General features: G+C 40.5%; 1 protein-coding gene across 7 annotated transcripts in view; it reads left to right on the top strand.

The window, feature by feature from the left end:
* TNRC6C (trinucleotide repeat containing adaptor 6C) overlaps positions 1-17,669 on the top strand; it is a 425,196-nt gene that overhangs the window by 302,280 nt on the left and 105,247 nt on the right. The window contains exon 1 of one of the 7 annotated variants that reach the window (XM_081850639.1): positions 5,856-7,396. The exons of the other annotated variants lie outside the window; for them this stretch is intronic. The gene's annotated coding sequence lies outside the window, so the exon portion shown is untranslated. Of the gene's footprint in view, positions 1-5,855; positions 7,397-17,669 lie in introns of those variants that run through there. 7 annotated transcript variants of the gene reach the window in all.

Genomic DNA, 17,669 nt, shown 5'->3' with positions numbered 1-17,669 from the left:
TGCTGCTTCTGCTTGTTGGCACAAGCTTGCTTTTTTTAAAAAAAAAAAAAGTTGCTAGAGCCAGGAAAATTCTTATCTTTGATTGCCAGTACTTTTTGTGTGAGAAGCAAAAGGTTAAGTTTAAATCTCACTGCTGAAATACTTCGCATGCATATAAATCCTGCCTGCCCTAGAAAACAGTATGTTCTAAATATAAAACTCTGGTATTTGTTTTGCTTTGTTCTGGGCTTCTCTTTCTATTGCTTTCTCAAGCAATGTGGTCTCCCTCCAGTGGCAAAAACAGATCTAATTATATTCCCATTCCCGTGAACCAAAGACACTGTCAGGCTGATACACAACAGCTAAAAATAGAGCTATTATGTATTGAAGATGGGGGAAGCGTTCTCCCTTGCTTCGCCCTTAGCATCCTGTTACACCGGTTATCACTTGCTGTATTCAATACTCACCATACAAAGATCTGAGACCCCTTTCTCTCCATGCCAGAGCAAATGTCCCTTAAAACAGGGGATCAAAACACCAGCAGAGATTTCAGGTACTAGAATTCAGACCAGAACTGGAACAGAAAGCTATTATAATAGATGGGAGAACACCACCTGGTGCTTTACTTGCTTTAAAGCAACAGCAGCACTGTCACAATCAGGGAGCTGATGGCACCCACAGAAAAGGGGGCTTTCTCTCCCCACTTAAACCTCAGTGCAATAGTTGCTGGTGAATGTTGGAAAGGAGCTATGCTGTTGGCATCACTGGCTCACTTTCCAAAGAAAGGACATGGTCAAGCAGAGAAGAAAAAGAGAAGTGTCCTATGGCACCTTAAAGGCGAACAAATTTATTATGGCATAAGCTTTTGTGGACTACAATCCACTTCATCAGATGAATAAATCATTTGTTGGTTTTTAAGGAACCACATGACTTTTTATTCTTTTTGCAACACCACAGACTAACCCGGGCAACCCCTCTAGAAGAAAGGGACTGCTGTCCCTTTAAACAAGGTACAAGTAGTGATTAAATGTGCAAAAAGTATACAGAACAGCAATGCCTTTGTACCTTAACTCAAATTATGGTTTGCTTGCTGAAGAAAAAGACTGGGATTTCTTTCCCATATAGTAGCCACAAGGCTCCTCAAGATGGTGCATTTATTGAGCATTCACCCTGATTTGCTTACATGGTGGTTAAATTGTATCTGCTTTTTATTGAGCAGTTCTTCAAAGGAAGGTTATACAAGAATGAGCATTCACCCTGATTTGCTTGCGGGGCAATGGCATGTCTTCCTGTTAAGTCATTTGTCCACCCCATACTTTTCAATAAATTTCCACATCATTTTCCAAAACACAAAAAGGTCTGATTTCTTAAAAAGTGGATTTGTGTGCCAGGGTGTAAGAACCCTTTAATCTGCTTTAATTGTGCAAACCTAAAGTTGTTGTGTTATGTGCCCGAGTCCCTCCTGCAAAATACTGACAGTCCAACGGTGCCCAAGGCAAGCAACTGCTTCTGTACGTTAAGCTCACAGCACTAAAACAAGGTGTCCAATCAAAACCCTTTACACCAGGCATAGCCAAAATCGGCCCTCCAGATGTTTTGGGACTACAACTCCCATCATCCCTGACCACTGGTCCACTTAGCTAAGGATCATGGGAGTTGTAGCCCCAAAACATCTGGAGGGCCAAGTTCGGCCATGCCTGCTTTACACAGTGAGGCTCCCAATCCAGGTATTTGCTGTGGCCATTAAGAGATCTAGAGAAGGGGCTGATGTTCTTCCATCCTGAGCAACTCAGGCACTCTGATTGCTCCTCTTCCTTTGCTACCTCCTGTGTAAAGGACCCCAAGCCCTGCTCACCAGAGAGAGTGGGCTCTGGGGTGAAACATGCAGACAATTCCCACCTGTGAAGCTCTTGAACAGAAACTACAAAACCTGTTTCTGAGGCCCATATTCATAGAATTGTAGAACTGTAGAGTTTGAAGGGACCCTGAGGATTATCTAGTTTAATGCTCTGCAATGTAGGAATATGCAGCTGTCCCATATGGGGACAGAACTTGCAACCTTGGCTTTATCAGCACCACACTCTAACCAACTGAGCTATCCAGCATTGGAAAGGCTCTCTTTCTGTTATTTGTATATATGCAACCCAAAATTTGGCTGGTTACTTCAAATCATTTGAGATGCAGCGACACTTTCTTTAATAGCTTCCCTACTCTCCTGGTTCTCAGGCATATGATCTAAGAGCATCCCAAGTAACCCTTGCTTAGCTTAGTTTTTGGACCTGTCACAAGGTTCTCACAACCCTCCTTTCTACCTTTCAGGTTCTGTCTTCTATCATGCTCCTGTTTTTTAATCCACTCCCTCCTTCCTACACCTGGTCTCTATCTGTTAGCTTCACTACTTTGACGCAGAGTTGGTGTTTGCTTGTGGACTTCTTGTAGGCATCTGATTGGCTACTGAGGGAACAGGATGCTGGACTAGATGGGCCTTTGATCTAATCCAGCAAGGCTCTTCGTATGCTCTTAGGACCAGTAAAACAAACAAACCTGTGCAATTGGCTGGTGAGTAAATATTGACACAGTAATAAGCAAGTCAGTTCAATGTGTTTGTTTCAAGGGAGCACAGTAGCAAAGTGTGCATACACCAGTTATAATTCTGCAAATCTTCTATATGACATCACTGCTCCAGTGCTAGATCACATGGAGACCATCATGATCACTGCTACTCTGAGAACTGCTTGTGTGATTTGCTTTCTGCTTCCTCCTGAATCCCATGTTTTCTATTCACAGATGCTTGCAGTTATAAAGCCTGGCCATGAAAAGGATAAGTTTGGCCATACACTTTAATTGGGAAGGTAGGGCTGAAAGCTTCCTGGAAAAAGTTGCAGGGCAAAGGGTGTGTATTCCTAAATATGTGGTTGGGTGTTGAGGAAGTAGGAGGGACTGTCACTGCTATCAGATATTCCTGTGATGCAAAGGAAAAGTGAAGCAGCCACATTTCTATTTATACACTGCTCTTCCTCTCACAGAGTACAGAATGGTGCACAAAATGATAAAATACAATACAGCAATAATAATGAAAACCATCTATTATAACAACGCAACTAAATAACAGGCAAGACATGAAGCATGGTATCAGCAGTAAGACCATAATCTGTATTTGTACCTGAAACTTGCGTGAATAGCTGTGTCATTGGTTTCAACCTAAAACTTAACAGTGTGGAGGCTAGCCATATTTTCCACAGATGAGGTGCTGCCACTGAGAAGGCTCTACCTCTTATCACCAACATCCACATGACTTAATATTTTACTATGATCAAATTGACAATTTGCCTGGTTAATTGACTGCTATACCAACTTTACTTTTAGGATCCTCAGCTCTCAGCCTCCTTACCTGCTGAGTATCTCTGCAAATGAATTCTCCCATGTCAATCCTTTGCGATATCCTTTTCAGTCAGCTAGGTCCTTCACAGATGCTGCATTGTTGGCAGCTTTCTGTGAGATCTTAGAATGTTTGTGAGAAATGAAGCCCAACCGAAGCCTGGGGGTGGAGTGATGCAGGCAACAAGCAACCGTTTTAGTCCATTTTATACTGATTTTCTCGTTTAAAGCTGGACACAGCTGGAGCAGATTTATCTTTTTTGCCCTTGCAACTTTGTCACCATCTTGTTGTAGGTGTTGATGTAGGTGTCCATTTTTATGTGTACCACTTGTGTTTAAAAGATTGTTTGTTCATACTTAGGAGTTAAGTGAGGAAGGGAACCAAATTTATGTTATTGAGACTTTGTTGCTTATTAATTAATATGAAGCAAAAGGGCTTCTGGCAATAATTTACATCCCACTTAACAAGTTTAGGTTCTTGATACAAAAGCATCTAGGAGTTTGAACCTATGGATGCAACTTGAGAAATCCACACATTTCTATAAAACAGGGAGACACAGCATGATCTGATGCACTTCCACAAGGCTAGATTTACACTGGATCTAATAAATTTCCAACAGAATTCTCCTTATGTGCTTTCCTGGGTCATACAGAATCCATAGCATAGGGTGCATTCCATTGCAGGTGGATTTTCCTCCCTTCCTTACAACTGTTACTAAACATGCCAAGCAATTCACAGTGATGTATTGGTGTGCGGGGACACGCGCGCGCACACACATGCACAGCCTGTCTGGCACTGGCACATCCTGCATTGGCAAGCTCAGTTTGTTTTTGTTTTACTAGCTGTTCTTGCAGCCCTCTGGGGATCTCAGATGGGAGTTAGTTTCCTTTCTCAGCAATGGTAGGTTTTGAAATTAGATTTGTCTGGTGTCAGGCTGTGACCCTGATCTTTCTATTGGGGTGCGAGGGGACATTTAAGTAGCCACTAAACTGTAAGGGATAGGAACTCTTGTAAACAACAGACTATGAAAAAAAACAGCCAAAGCAATTGGTTGGCTGTCAGGCAGGATAACAGAATGTTGGGGAGCATGCTGTCATTATCTCTCCCCCCCCATATATTTTATTTTGACATCACAAAAGCTTGTCTGCATGTCTGGAAACTTCAGCTAAGTGTACTGTGGGCTGGTTTGTTTTGCATCAATAACTCTGGGTTTTGAATTTGCATGGGTGTTGTTTTTTAACACAGCCACCCCTCCAATTCCGCCATATCACAGATCACATCTGTCTCTATGGCCATTGTTTTGTGGTGCTGTCATGGCACAGAAGCGTGAATGCAACCCTTCACAGTGCCACCATAGTACAAAAATATGGATTGAAGGCAGTTTCCTATGAATCTGCTTGAATTTTTTTATTAAGGTTCCTGCCACAGCTCCCACCAAATCAGAACCTCTCCATGTTCACAGTCTGCACCATGAACATTACTGCTGCCATAGTGCAATATTATTGATCTGTTTTTGCACACAGCAAAGCTGTCAAGTGCACATGCCATATTATGTTGCCGTTCATGGGCACGGATGTGATCTCTTGTGTGGTAATTTAAAAATATGTACATTTGTGAGGGATGCTTTAAGGTCCTTTTTTATGAAGATGATGATGCAGTCGGTGGGTACAGATAGGATCTGTTGGAATTCCATAGAAAAACATAGACGACACATGTCCTGTGGCATCCCCCAGATCTCTGACATTTGCAGGGCAGTCTGTACGCACCAATGTAAGCTTTAATTTGATGCTCGGGTGGGGGCGGAATTTTGTGTAAAAACTAAGCAAATTCATTCGTTTTCATTCAGAGGAGCCGACTTGTAACCCCCCCCTCAAAATCTTTCAAAACAGCAGCGCCAGGTTTCTGCAGAGCTAAAAATAACCACAGCAATATACTGAAGCAGATGCAATTCAAGCGCAGGCTAGTCGAGTATTATGCAGATAGATAGATAGATAGATAGATAGAAACAAACCCCAGTGCTATGTTTTCCCGTGCAAAATTACCACAGCAAAATTCCCCATCATTTTCATTCCAAGCCTGTGCTTTTTTTTTTCCACCTGCAACGCGGACGGACCGTATCTGATAGCTCCCTCCGTGCAGATTAGGTAACACACAAGATGGACGGAGGAGAAAGGCAGGCAGGCGGGCGGGTGGGGGGGAGCGCGCAGCGAGCAACAGGGAAAGGCATCAGCTCCGGCTCTTAGGCGGACGAGATGAGAGCGAGGGAAAGGCGGAGCTGCGGGACTCCTGCCGTCACGCCATTGGCTCTCCTCCCCGCCTCATTTGCATGTCTCAGAGCTTTCTTTTATGCCTGTTCCCCCCCAACCACCACGTGACTTGAGCGGCGGACGAGACTTCCTGTTTGAGGTTGGGGAGGGGAGGAGGGAGTAACTCTCGCGTCTCCCTGCCCCCCCCCCGCCCCGCGCTCCGTTGTGGTCTCGCGCTGCCTGCCTGGCGGGGCTCTTGTCAGTTAGTAACAAAATGGCTGCGGTGGCAGCAGCTCTGCTCCTGAAGCGGAGGACAGAGGCGGCGGCGGTGGTGGTGCAGGCGGCTGCTGCTACTGCTGCGAGGAGGAGCGGGGGGCCGGCCCGGCAGCATCACTGAGCTCGGCGGCATCGCCTGTCCCGCCAGCGGCCCAACCCCCTTCCCCTCCGAGCGAAAGCTCCGTCCGAGGAGCCGCTCCTGCTGCCTCCACAAATCCCCCGTATCTCTCTCTCCCCCCCCCCCCCAGAACCTCTCTCTCTCTTGAGTCCCTGTGGAGGGGAAGGAGAGCGAGCGAGCGAGCCTGCTGGATCCTGCTACTGATTTGGGTGGATCCCACTGGGAGAGAGCCTGACGGACCTCCTTATGAGAAACTCAACGGCTGGATCGCCCTGGGATCCGTGGATCCTGACCCTGTGAGAAAGAAAGAGACTGGATTTCGCCTTCTTTTCTGGATCCACCTATGTTTGGCATAGCTGGGTGGATCCCCATGAGAGAGACTGGTGGACCCCCTCGTCAGCAAGAAGCTTATCTCCTGGATCCTTTTAGGATCCCTGTCTATCAGAGAGACTGCTGGACCTCCCTTCCTTGGATCCACATATGAAAGGCACAGCTGGTGGATTTCGCTGGCATCTGTGGATCCTTGCCTTCTGAGACACTGCCTGGATTGCTCTCCCCCTTGGATCTGCCTGAGAGAGACTGCTAGAACCTTTTCCTGCTTGTGTTCCACGTCTCTCCTCCCTTTTTAGAGAGACCGTACTGGGTACTTCTTGTTTGGATGTGAGACTCTTCTGGATCCCCCGTGGCTCCTTTTTGTTTTTCCTAAGCTATTCCCTTATACACTTCTGGATGGGTACAATTTTCTCCATTTTAATTTGCACTTTTGAAAAGAAAATATTCAGATGCTCATCCATATAAACTGAGAATCTCCCAAACACATATTTTTTAAAAGCTGTGTTCTGATCAATTAGAAAGCATAAAATTTTCCACTCTCTCACATCCCAACAGTTCATTTTTGCTGCAACCACGTACATTTAATTTTAGAACAAAATTCCGTGTGCAAAACTCTAGCTGGGGACTCATAACTGCTAGTTCTGCTTCACTGGAAATAAAAAAGATATTTTAAAAAAGGACCTGCATCTGCTGCACTTCTCTGGGCTGGAATCAAACTGGAGCTTTTAGCTCTTCTACTTGGATACTGTTGATTTCTTGTCTGGTTTCCCCAACCCCCTCCCTCCTCCTTTGTGGCAGGTTATTTTTGGTGGGTTTTTTTTTTTATTGGAACGGGCATAAATATTAAAAAAAAAAAAAATCCAACAACTGACTTTCTTGGCCGTGTGAGATTTTTTTCGTATTCAACGTGAAAAAATACGGGTACTTTTTGTAAGAAAAAGCATTAAAGAAAGAAAGGAGCACGCTAGTGAAACTCCCAGACGCCAGACAAAATATTCACTTGTTCTTTTTCAAGGAGACTGAGTCGAAAGCTGCCAAAGAGCCCCAGAAGGAAACGAAGCAAAGGTAAGAGGAGGGCCATTCCCTTCTCTTAATTGGGAGGCAGGAAAAGTTAAAAATGTAAAAGACCTTTTAAGTAATTCAGTGCATGCGGCTCCCCGTGCAATAAGTACAGAACAGAGCTGTTTTCTGTAGTGTTTTTTTTAAAATGTGCTGTAGTCAGTAAAATAATAGATCTATGAAGTGCTTTCTAATAATAAGCTATTATATTCAAAGATTAAAATAGACTTGGATGCCAGCTTTAAAAACTTCAGTATTTATCAGGCATATTTTGCATGTAGTTCCTTGTCCCTGCAAAAAAATCCCACACCACATCATGCACATGAGAAAATATGGAAAAGATAATAAATTATGGAACAGAATTAATCTTAAATTATTTTAGTGTGTGCATGCTGTTGATAGCATCTCACATTACCATGTGATGCAATGTTTGGAAAATAGTGATAATTAGCCTTGGCAATTTGTCTTGGTTTAAAGTGTAGCTAGAATGGAAAAGCTGATTGAATGTAACCAACTGGAGAAAACTTGAACTTCATCCTTGATTGCCTACAGTCAAGTATAAAAAGATGACTGGATCTTTTTTTCAGTGTTTCTTTAGAATGTAGGCTTCTTTTGTGTCTATATTATTAAGTTCTTTGCTGGAGTAAAATATTTTAGCATATTTGTGTCACCAGTGTTTCCTTTTATGGTAGCAATGATTAATGGAGCAAACCATCAGTTACTAAAGTATCGGGGTCAAAGTAGGATTTCAGTGTGTACAAAATTCTGCCTGTGCAAATTTTATTAAAAGTATTTGGAAAACCCTCTGCTTCATTTGCTTCAAAGCTTAAACTTGGAAGTGCAGTAGTCAATGCACAGAAGGTTGCTATGTTTTCAAAATATAGAAAATGTTATCTATGGCTCACTTAATACAGAACGCCTTGGTAGATATTTTAGTTAGCCGCTTTATAAAGATCAGTCTTTAATTTCAGTTTAATGTCCTCTGTTGGAGAGTTTTTCTCCATTTAAACTCTGTGTGTAATAGGGACAACCCATTGTTTTGTTTTCTAAGTCAGGGTAGACCTATCTACTCTGTAAATAAGGTAGTGGTGTTCATTAATTTCAATGATTCTACTCTGAATAGGATTAACATTGGTGACCACCCAATAGTTCCATTGTAATTTTGGCACATGTTTATAATATCAACTCCTTCTTAGAGATATTGAAATGTGGGTGAGAGAGAAACCAAAATCCTGGCTGAATTGGAATATATAAGAACAAGTAATTGTCACTTATTTTAGTGAACCTCATTGGATGCATCAAATTTTATGGGTAAATTGTTGAGATGCAGCAGATAAACGCTTAGCAATACAGACATAAGAACACATAAGGAAGAAAGAAGAGGACAGCTGCAATAAACTATAGATATGATTTTAAGAGCCCATAATATATCGTTATGATTTCTACGTAGTGAGACTCACTTCTGACTTGTTTTTCTATGTTTTGTGTGTCTGTCAAGATACACATTTAGTAATTATTAAATTTTCCTCATAATCTAGATAGAGTTGAACAGTTTGTCAATGGGTAAAGCTTATGATTTAATCTTTCCCCCATAGCTGGTTATTGGAATTTCCAGTCATCATCTGACACCCTCTTCCTTCTACCCTTTCTGGCTACTGATACCTAACTGTGAACTCTGATACCAAACAGTGCATCAGAAATATTTAATATTCCCTTCACAGCTACAGGCATGTTTTATTCATACAGTTATTTTCCTGTTATCTGATATTATCAATTTTCTGTGCAAGCATTTGGTAACTTTCAGTTTTCTGAATACCTTTCGCAGATACCTTTTGGTAGAAAAGGTGGAAAAGACTATTGTTTTTTTGTTTGTTTGTTTGTTTAAAAAAACCACTTGTGCCTTTTCTGTTGCTTTTTTAAAACTTTTGTTAGTTGGTTATAGATTTTAAATGTAATTTTTACTTACCTGATGATCGTTTGATGTCCTAGAGCATTAGTAGTGGCAAGTTATGATGCTTTCTACTTTTGTCACCTGGGACATGCATGGATTAGTAAATAAGGTACATTATGAAAGAGAGATTCCTACTAATGCCATAACCAAAGCAATTATGATGCATTCTGTGAACTCCTTGTCAGAGATGCTTCCATTGTAAAACTGACTATTGCACTGATCAAAAATGAAATGGGCTGAGTGAGCACTAGGACTCATAAAGATAGCTCTTTCAGTGCATAGGTGGGAAAACCCAACATGTTTTCCACTATCCATGCATTCTGAAAGAGAAAATGTGCAAATGACAGGAATGGAAACTTGAGTTCATGGTGAATAATGCAATGAAAAACCTTAACCTAGTATGCGGCAGCTGTGAAAAAAGCGGATTGCATGCAAGGGATCATGCCTTTACAATATATCGTGTGGCCACATTTGGCATTCTGTGTACGGATTTGGTTGCTGCTTCTCAAAAGGATGTTGTAGAGCTGGAAAAAGGGTAGCAAGCAAAATTATCTGGAGGCTGGTGCGGAGAAACTGGACTGAGAAGTATCTTCCTCATACTATAAGTATGGGGGGGGGTGTCATCCTATAAAGTTGAATGGTGGAAAATTGAGGATAGACAAAAGGTAGCACTTCTTCAGACAGTGCATAGTTAAAGCTATAGAATTTGCTTCCACAAGATCTGCTGATGGCCAACTTAGATGACTTTAAAAGGGAACTAGATGAATTTATAAAGGGTAAGGCTATCAATGGCTGCTAGTTATGATGGCTATATGCTACCTCTAGGATTAGAGGCAGATTGCCCCTGAATACTAATTGTTGGGGAACAGTGGGAGAGGGCTATCTTCCTCATGTCCTGCTTGTGTGCTTCTCATAGGTATCTGGTTGGTTATTTAGGAAATGGGATGCTGGACTAGATAGGCTTTTGGTCTTATATAGCAAGGCTCTTCTTATGTCAACAAGCAGGCCATAAAACACTTTAATAGTGCAGTCTTATGCATGTTTACTTTTATACTTCAGTCACATTGATTACTACAAGGGAAGTGAGTATAGGATTACAGATGAAAAGCACAATATTAATCCACATGGGGTTTATTTTTGTGTCCTTACACAGTGTGATTAACTGTTGAATCTTCAATACCTCATGTATTTCTAAATAGTATGCCAGTATTAGTTTGTTCTTCAGCCCTGTGGGTGTTAGCTCATCAAGGGCAGGTGTCCTAAGCCATCAGTCTGAAACTATGGTGTATCCTTTTTCTGCTTGGACTGTTGGTCATGTCTTTGGGAAATGCATATCACATTCTTCTAGAATAGGTAGCGAAAGCTAATATACAGTGGGAGAGATGAAAGACAAAGAAATGGGCCATATACTTATCATATGTTGACCAACATATTAGACACTTGTCTAATAAGATCACTGGCTAGTAGTCCCTGGTGTTGACCCTCATATTAGGCTTCTTCAACATATATTCTACAGTAACAGCAAAAGGGATCTTCATTTTGAAAATAATTTCCAGACTAACCACCTGAAGGCTAGACCCCTTGTATTGTTTGGAAGAGGTCCTTTAATCACTTTCACCTAGCAGTAGTATTTTGCCCTGTTGCTAAGAAGGAATGGGGTTTTTTAATTACTTTTGTGATTCTTGACTTATTCCTGAAGTTGGAATAGATGTATGCTTTTGGTGATGGTTATTAGCCCTCTTGGGCAGCCACAATATTAGGATAGTAATTAAACATTTTAACATTTTGTACTATTTTAAATATAAAATTTCTTTGATATTCATTGTATCATAAAAAATCACATGATCACTGTAGAAGAATCATATGCCCAGCAACAGAGGTTGTGTGCGATTTTGTTGTCATCTTTTAGTCAGACATTTTAGCAAGGTGTAACACTCCATCATCAGAATAAATAGTATCCCAAACTCTTGTTTGAAGGCATTACAAAACCTTTTGTATGTGAAAATAGTCAATCTAGGAAAGAATAAACATTTTTGAGTCTGTTTCTCTGTACTTCTATTTTAAAATGCAAACAGATTTCCATGTGTAGGGAATTCGGTTTTATTTATAAGCAAAATGGTTGCCATAGTGATTGCCAGTTTGGGGACACTTATAAATCTAAAAATGTAGCCTTTAGAGATATACCTACTAAAACATCAACATGAATTCTTTTTGGCGCTCAGAATCTTAAGGGCATAAAAATAAAGCCGCCGTGTGTGCGAGAATGGATAATACTTTTAAATTACATTTAGTTGTTCTATGCAGCTGGTCTTGTAGAGATAAATATGCACTTTTCCCAATGCTGTCATCTGGCTCCTTTCCAAAACAAGCTGGAGGAGGAGGTCAGGGGTGGGGCAGACTTCTACTTCAGCAAAGGAAGGCTTTCAGATGGAAAGAATTGCTAGAGAAAGTCCCTATGAGAACACTGCAGACTTAAAGCTTAGCTCCCACCCCGTTTCTATTCACACAGGGATATATGTTAATTTATTTGCTTTTTGAAATCTGTTACAATATTTCAGACAAAATCATTTCAAATGTGTACATCAATACACATTCGTTAATCTGCTAAGTTTTTCCATCTATTATGAACTATAGAAGGTTGTTGCTTTGTTGTATGACTAGGATTCTCATTCTTTACCTTGTAAGCTATTTTTGGCTTGCTTTATTTATTGTTTATTTTTAGAACCCGTTTAAAATTCAGATTACAAGATAATGTCATATTTGGAATATTTCTCCCCTTGTCTTGAAGCTGCAGGAAGGAGTTCATAAGGCCATTTAGTAGTAGAGATGAATGATAAGAAACCTCTTAAGTGCCCAGTGATGATGTAGTCTAGCCAGTTTTGTATCAGCTGTTACCTTCTGGTGATAATGGGTAGAGGTTTTCAGTAGCTTTATAAAGACATCAGCCAGGTCAAAAGAATTAGAGACCCAATATATTTTGCTGAATTGCAATACGCTATGGCAATAACAAATTTAATTACAAAACTGGCTTTCAATTGTTCATAATCTTTGTATTTAGAGGATAAATATAGCAAGTTGTGGAAACAGATTAGTCATACCTGCTGTCTTCTATCCTGCAGCCCATTCAGAAACATTCTAAATTGAAGGACTGTTACATTGTTGGCTGTGGAACTTGCTTTAAAGTATGTGTGCACTGGCTAAGATCGAGACAGCTCCCATTTATGTGTACAAAGCAGTTGCGCATATGCAGAAGGAGGTGACCATAAAAAAATATTTCTGGTGGCATCTTCTCATTGCTCATGGGATTCTGCTCCAGAGAACTTGTGATCATTGTGGTGGGTACAGAGGGCTGCTGGAGAGCAAAGCTAAAAGTTGTGTGGGAGTGCATGATATTCTGGATGTTGACCCATATTGTGAGTTAAAAGCAAACTTATCAGTTGTAAACATTTCCACTCAGAAATATAAAGTACACAAACAGCTTCATTCTCAAGTAAAAAACAATGTGTATTTTATGAGATTTTTTTTAATGGTCGCTTATTTCTTTAATCTCGTTAAGCCTTCTATAATTCTAGCCTGTTTTTCCATTGCTTTCTCTGTGGAAACCTATTATGAACTGTGCCACATGTCAGCATGTGATTGCTTGATTTTTATTTTTTAAATATATTTACTTCAATAACATTCCTCCTGAATGTTCATTTGGGTGTGGTTTTGTATTTTAAGAATAGATGCAACCCATGCACAAACTTTGACCCATGAAACATAAAGTGTCTGAGACAGTAAAGGCTAGTTACCAGAGCCCCTCTTGTTATATTTTACAGCTGTGGAGGGCTTAAGAGAGTGAAAGCAGTATCTGTGCTACAGAAGTGATGTTTTATGGCTGGCTGCCCAGATTGTCTAGCTTTGCACACAGCTCTGCAGTTTGTCTTCAGAGGGCTGGAGAGGTGGAATGTATTCTTAATAAACAGCCTCATCTCTGCAGAATTGTATTTCCCTATTTAAAAAAGGGGTCCTTTTTCCAGTCTTCAATTTTTATTTAAAAAGTTGCAGTTTAACTACCTAATATTAAATTTTGTTTTGAAACCAGCTGGGTTACCATTGCTCAAATATCATTTTAGAAAGACTGCTCTCAGAAGCAATGTTAGTTCCACCCTCCTCCCCCTCCAAATAAGATTCCTAATTGGTTTGAATAGCCCTAAAAACAATATTGTTGTAATTGCCACCTTGCTATAACTGCCAGGACAGTAACCCCTTCTTCTCCATCTGCCTTGCTCCTGTGGCATATTGTAGTCAAGGAGAATAATGCACATGGCATACCAATATTTCTATAGCAGTCTTTTGTTGGTAAATGTCTGCTGACCTCTCTTCCCTTGTGTCTGATCATGGCTGTTGTCTCTCTCACCCCACTCCTTAAGTTGGTATTTCCTAATATTTTCAGAGCTGATTTTTTTTTATTGTAGAGGGGGTTCTTCAGGAACAAAAGCAAAAGTAAAATTGGCTGCATTCACTTGGTGCCCTTGCACAAGTTCAGGACTTTTGATCCATCAGGAGGTGCACAATAACAGAGGAGGGGAGCAGATTGTCACTCCCCCCTCCCTCTCAACCTTTAGTACCCTGCCCTGAAAACCAGTTGAGAAGGCTCTCCTCCAGAACAGATTTTCTGGGGGATGCAGGTGGGTGTTGTTGTTTTTTATTTAAAAAAGCAGAATTAAAAGCAGCGGGAGGCCCCATTAGTTAACATGGTATATCAGGTTAAGAATGGTTTCAGGTTAAGAACAGACCTCTGGAATGAATGAAGTTCGTAACCAGAGGTACCACTGTACTCTGTTTTCCCTGTATATTTAGCATGAGTTGTTTTTGTGAAAGGAATGGGAAGGAAAGAGGAAAGCAAGTTTGGGAGCAGCTGCTGCTCCACTGGTCAATGGATGGGGCCAAGTTGGTGGTCTTCCTCAGAGGCAGGAAGTGTGATTTCCCAGTGGCCCTTGGTGCCATGACTGATGGCAGACATCATTGGTAAATCAGTTTAGACTTAGGTTCTGTGTTAGAACTGCATATAATAATGGCAGACTGCAGTGGAAAAGTGGTATAGGAACCCAGCTTTACGCTCTCCTGGTTTCACTATTCTATACATCTTTGTCTAGAGCCAGACGAAGGTGATTGTCCCTCTTCCACACCAAAGCTAGTAAAGTAGCTTCTCAACTAGATTAGGATAAGAAGTTTCAAACACGTCTGTACAGTGAGGTGTACTATAATTCTTAAATAATGTATGTTATAGGTTGTTTTGATAATTCAGTATAGATGCTGTTAAACTGTGGAATTAAAACTGCACCTTTTAAGTGCTACTTTAATCAAAAGAAAACAAAAGGGCAGTATTACGTAGAAACAAGAAGGCTTAATAGAAATAAAGAGGATTATGAAGCAATTTAAGCATTACAACTTCAGATGGCATCAAGGTTGGATGGTATGCTAATCAGTTTTGGCTTTTTGCCAGGTAAAATGATGGGTTTATAACCTTTAAGGGCTCAGCTTTCTCATTAAAAGAAAAACTTTGACAAACATGCACTACAGGTGGAATCCAACATTGTTTAAATTGGTCTCTGTGTGCTCCCCAAATTTCTTTGGAGTGTTCCCCCAATCATCTGGAGAATATTTTGAGTGCACATGGAATATTGCATGGGGGAAGAGAAGAAGGTAAAGTCCTGTTGTGCAGGTTGGTTCATTCTACTTATGAATGGACAGTGTTGGATACAAGCCTGTATTGGCATTATTGTATTTCGGCATGTATTGATAATGAGCTTAGAAAGGTAGTAGTAAATGAAAAATGATGTAAAACTGCACTGTGTGTAATATTTATGTCTTTAGATAATGAATGTCTCTCTATTTGGCTTGATAGGTTGCCATGAAAGCTGTACCTTTGGAAACTAGCAGATTTGAATATAATTAGAGACAAATTACTTTACAAAAACATCAATACAGAATAAAAAACCCTCCTCTGTACTAATGTTTTTGTATAGTCATTTTTTTCTAATTACATTTTTCAAAGGCACAGATAATGCCACAAATGTTTCTGCTAGCCTGTGACCATTTCATTAAATTTGTAAAATACAAGTGTACTAGAATGCTCCATCTACAGCCTGAAACATAGTTTTCATTGTTTCTTTCTGAATACATGTGCAGTAATAATAATGGTTGACATTCAGTCACCTGTTTTTCCAAAGACAGTTGCTTGCATTGCATCAGAGGCTTTAGGGATGGCTTGTTGGCATGTACAACCACTGTTCTAAGAGGGAATTGGAAAACTGCTGTATGCACAGTTTTGGATTGAATATCTTATTTTAAAGGGCTCAAATTGAAGCAGTGTGATTCAAATGAACCTTATTTCATATCAGTGGGGATGTAAGCAAATGCCTGATGAAATCCATGGCCTTGAAATCACAACTTAAATGTAAATATTGCTTCTCCTTTTTTGACTGATAGCATTGTGTTGGTAATGTGCACTTTGTAGTGGTATAGTACATATGCTCCCAATGTAGAGTTTGCTACTCTTGGAATGATACCAATGTAGAACTTTTAATTTATTTTTCTACTGGTTCTAGTGGTAAAAATGTAAGGCAGTAATGTACAGTGGTACCTTGGGTTACATACACTTCAGGTTACATACGCTTCAGGTTACATACGCTTCAGGTTACAGACTCCGCTAACCCAGAAATAGTGCTTCAGTTTAAGAACTTTGCTTCAGGATGAGAATAGAAATCATGCTCCAGCGGCGCAGCAGCAGCAGGAGGCCCCATTAGCTAAAGTGGTGCTGCAGGGGGTTGGACTCGATGGCCCTTGTGGTCTCTTCCAACTCTATGATTCTATGATTCTAACAGTTTCAGGTTAAGTACAGACCTCTGGAACCTATTAAGTACTTAACCCAAGGTACCACTGTATTATGGTATACTGTGCCTGAGTGTTGCAGTGTGGATCATAGTTTTTCAGAACTAGGTTTAGTTTCAGAGTATGTCATATTGTTATAAAATAGTGATTGTAGTATCTGCATTTTCTGTACTTTATAAACATCTATATTGAACTTCTGTTGGTGAAAAATGAATCATTTTAAATAAAAACCATAGTTTCCCATGATTTTTGAAAAAAGTAATGTTGAAGTAATTCTTTGGTAAAAACTCAAAAATCCACTGTTGAGCAATGTGTTTATTACGATCATCTAAAATGCTACAAAATTGAGGCAAGCTTTGAGTTTTCCAGAACTCCTTTTCAGACAGAATGTTACAAAAGTAAGCTGGATGTTGTAGCCATGGGATCTGCTTAGACTGCGTTCCAAAATGGAGACTGCAAGCTGAATATGTCCTTCCCAGGTGCTTCAGATATCAGGTTACACACCTCAGATTCTGGGATATAGAAGCAATGGCTAGTCTCTGGTTCTTAGAAATTAAAGTCTGACTTGTAACTGGCTGTGTAGGAAGCAAGTAAAAGAGAAACGTACATGGCTGTCTTTAATTTATCAAAACCAGAGATTAATTTTGGACATTGTAGTGCTTAAAAAGAGTAAACTGAAGCAAAACTGAATGGTATTACCTCTTAGTTGGAGTCAATCTTCAGGTCATACACACAGAGGGTATGGTTCATCTAAAGAACAGCATCAGCAGAAGCCTTACACAAGAACTTCTGCTTGTGCAACGGGACTTTCTTTCCCACTCTTCCCCCATGCCCATGTAATTGGCTGGTGTGGGTGTATGTCAGAAGAACCCCCAGAACAGCATACATGGGCGTAGGTGTGGGTGTTGGTCCATCTGGCAAGCCGAAATGCTTGTGCAGACTGAATGCTCATCCTAGCACATGGGTTTGGAGCAGATCCGGCTATAAGTCTGATTTACTATCTCATTAAACATAGGAAGTGCAGAAACTACTTCCCTAAAAGCCAGTCTTGTTGTTTTCAAATACAGTGGTACCTTGGGTTACAAACACCTCGGGTTACAAACACTTCGGGTTACAGACTACACTAACCCGGAAGTAGTACCTTGGGTTAAGAGGTTTGCTCCAGGATGAGAACAGAAATCACACTCTGGCGGCAGCAGGAGGCCCCATTAGCTAAAGTGGTACCTCAGGTTAAGAACGGTTTCAGGTTAATAACGGACCTCCGGAACGGATTAAGTTCGTAACCAGAGGTATCACTGTATGCTTCTCCTAAGGTGAGCAAATTAATATGATTCATGTATTTTATTAAGAAAAAGTTGATGTAACAAAATTAATGGTACATAAAAGAGGTTTGCCTACATTAATACTACAGTACTCAAAAATTAGGTTCATGGATACAATTTGAATTTTCTC

Source organism: Podarcis erhardii (genome assembly GCF_964252035.2).
Source record: "Podarcis erhardii genome assembly, chromosome: 2".
Classification (NCBI taxonomy): domain Eukaryota; kingdom Metazoa; phylum Chordata; class Lepidosauria; order Squamata; family Lacertidae; genus Podarcis; species Podarcis erhardii.
Note: the sequence above shows the minus strand (reverse complement) of the source record. Positions and strands in the feature narration are given on the sequence as shown.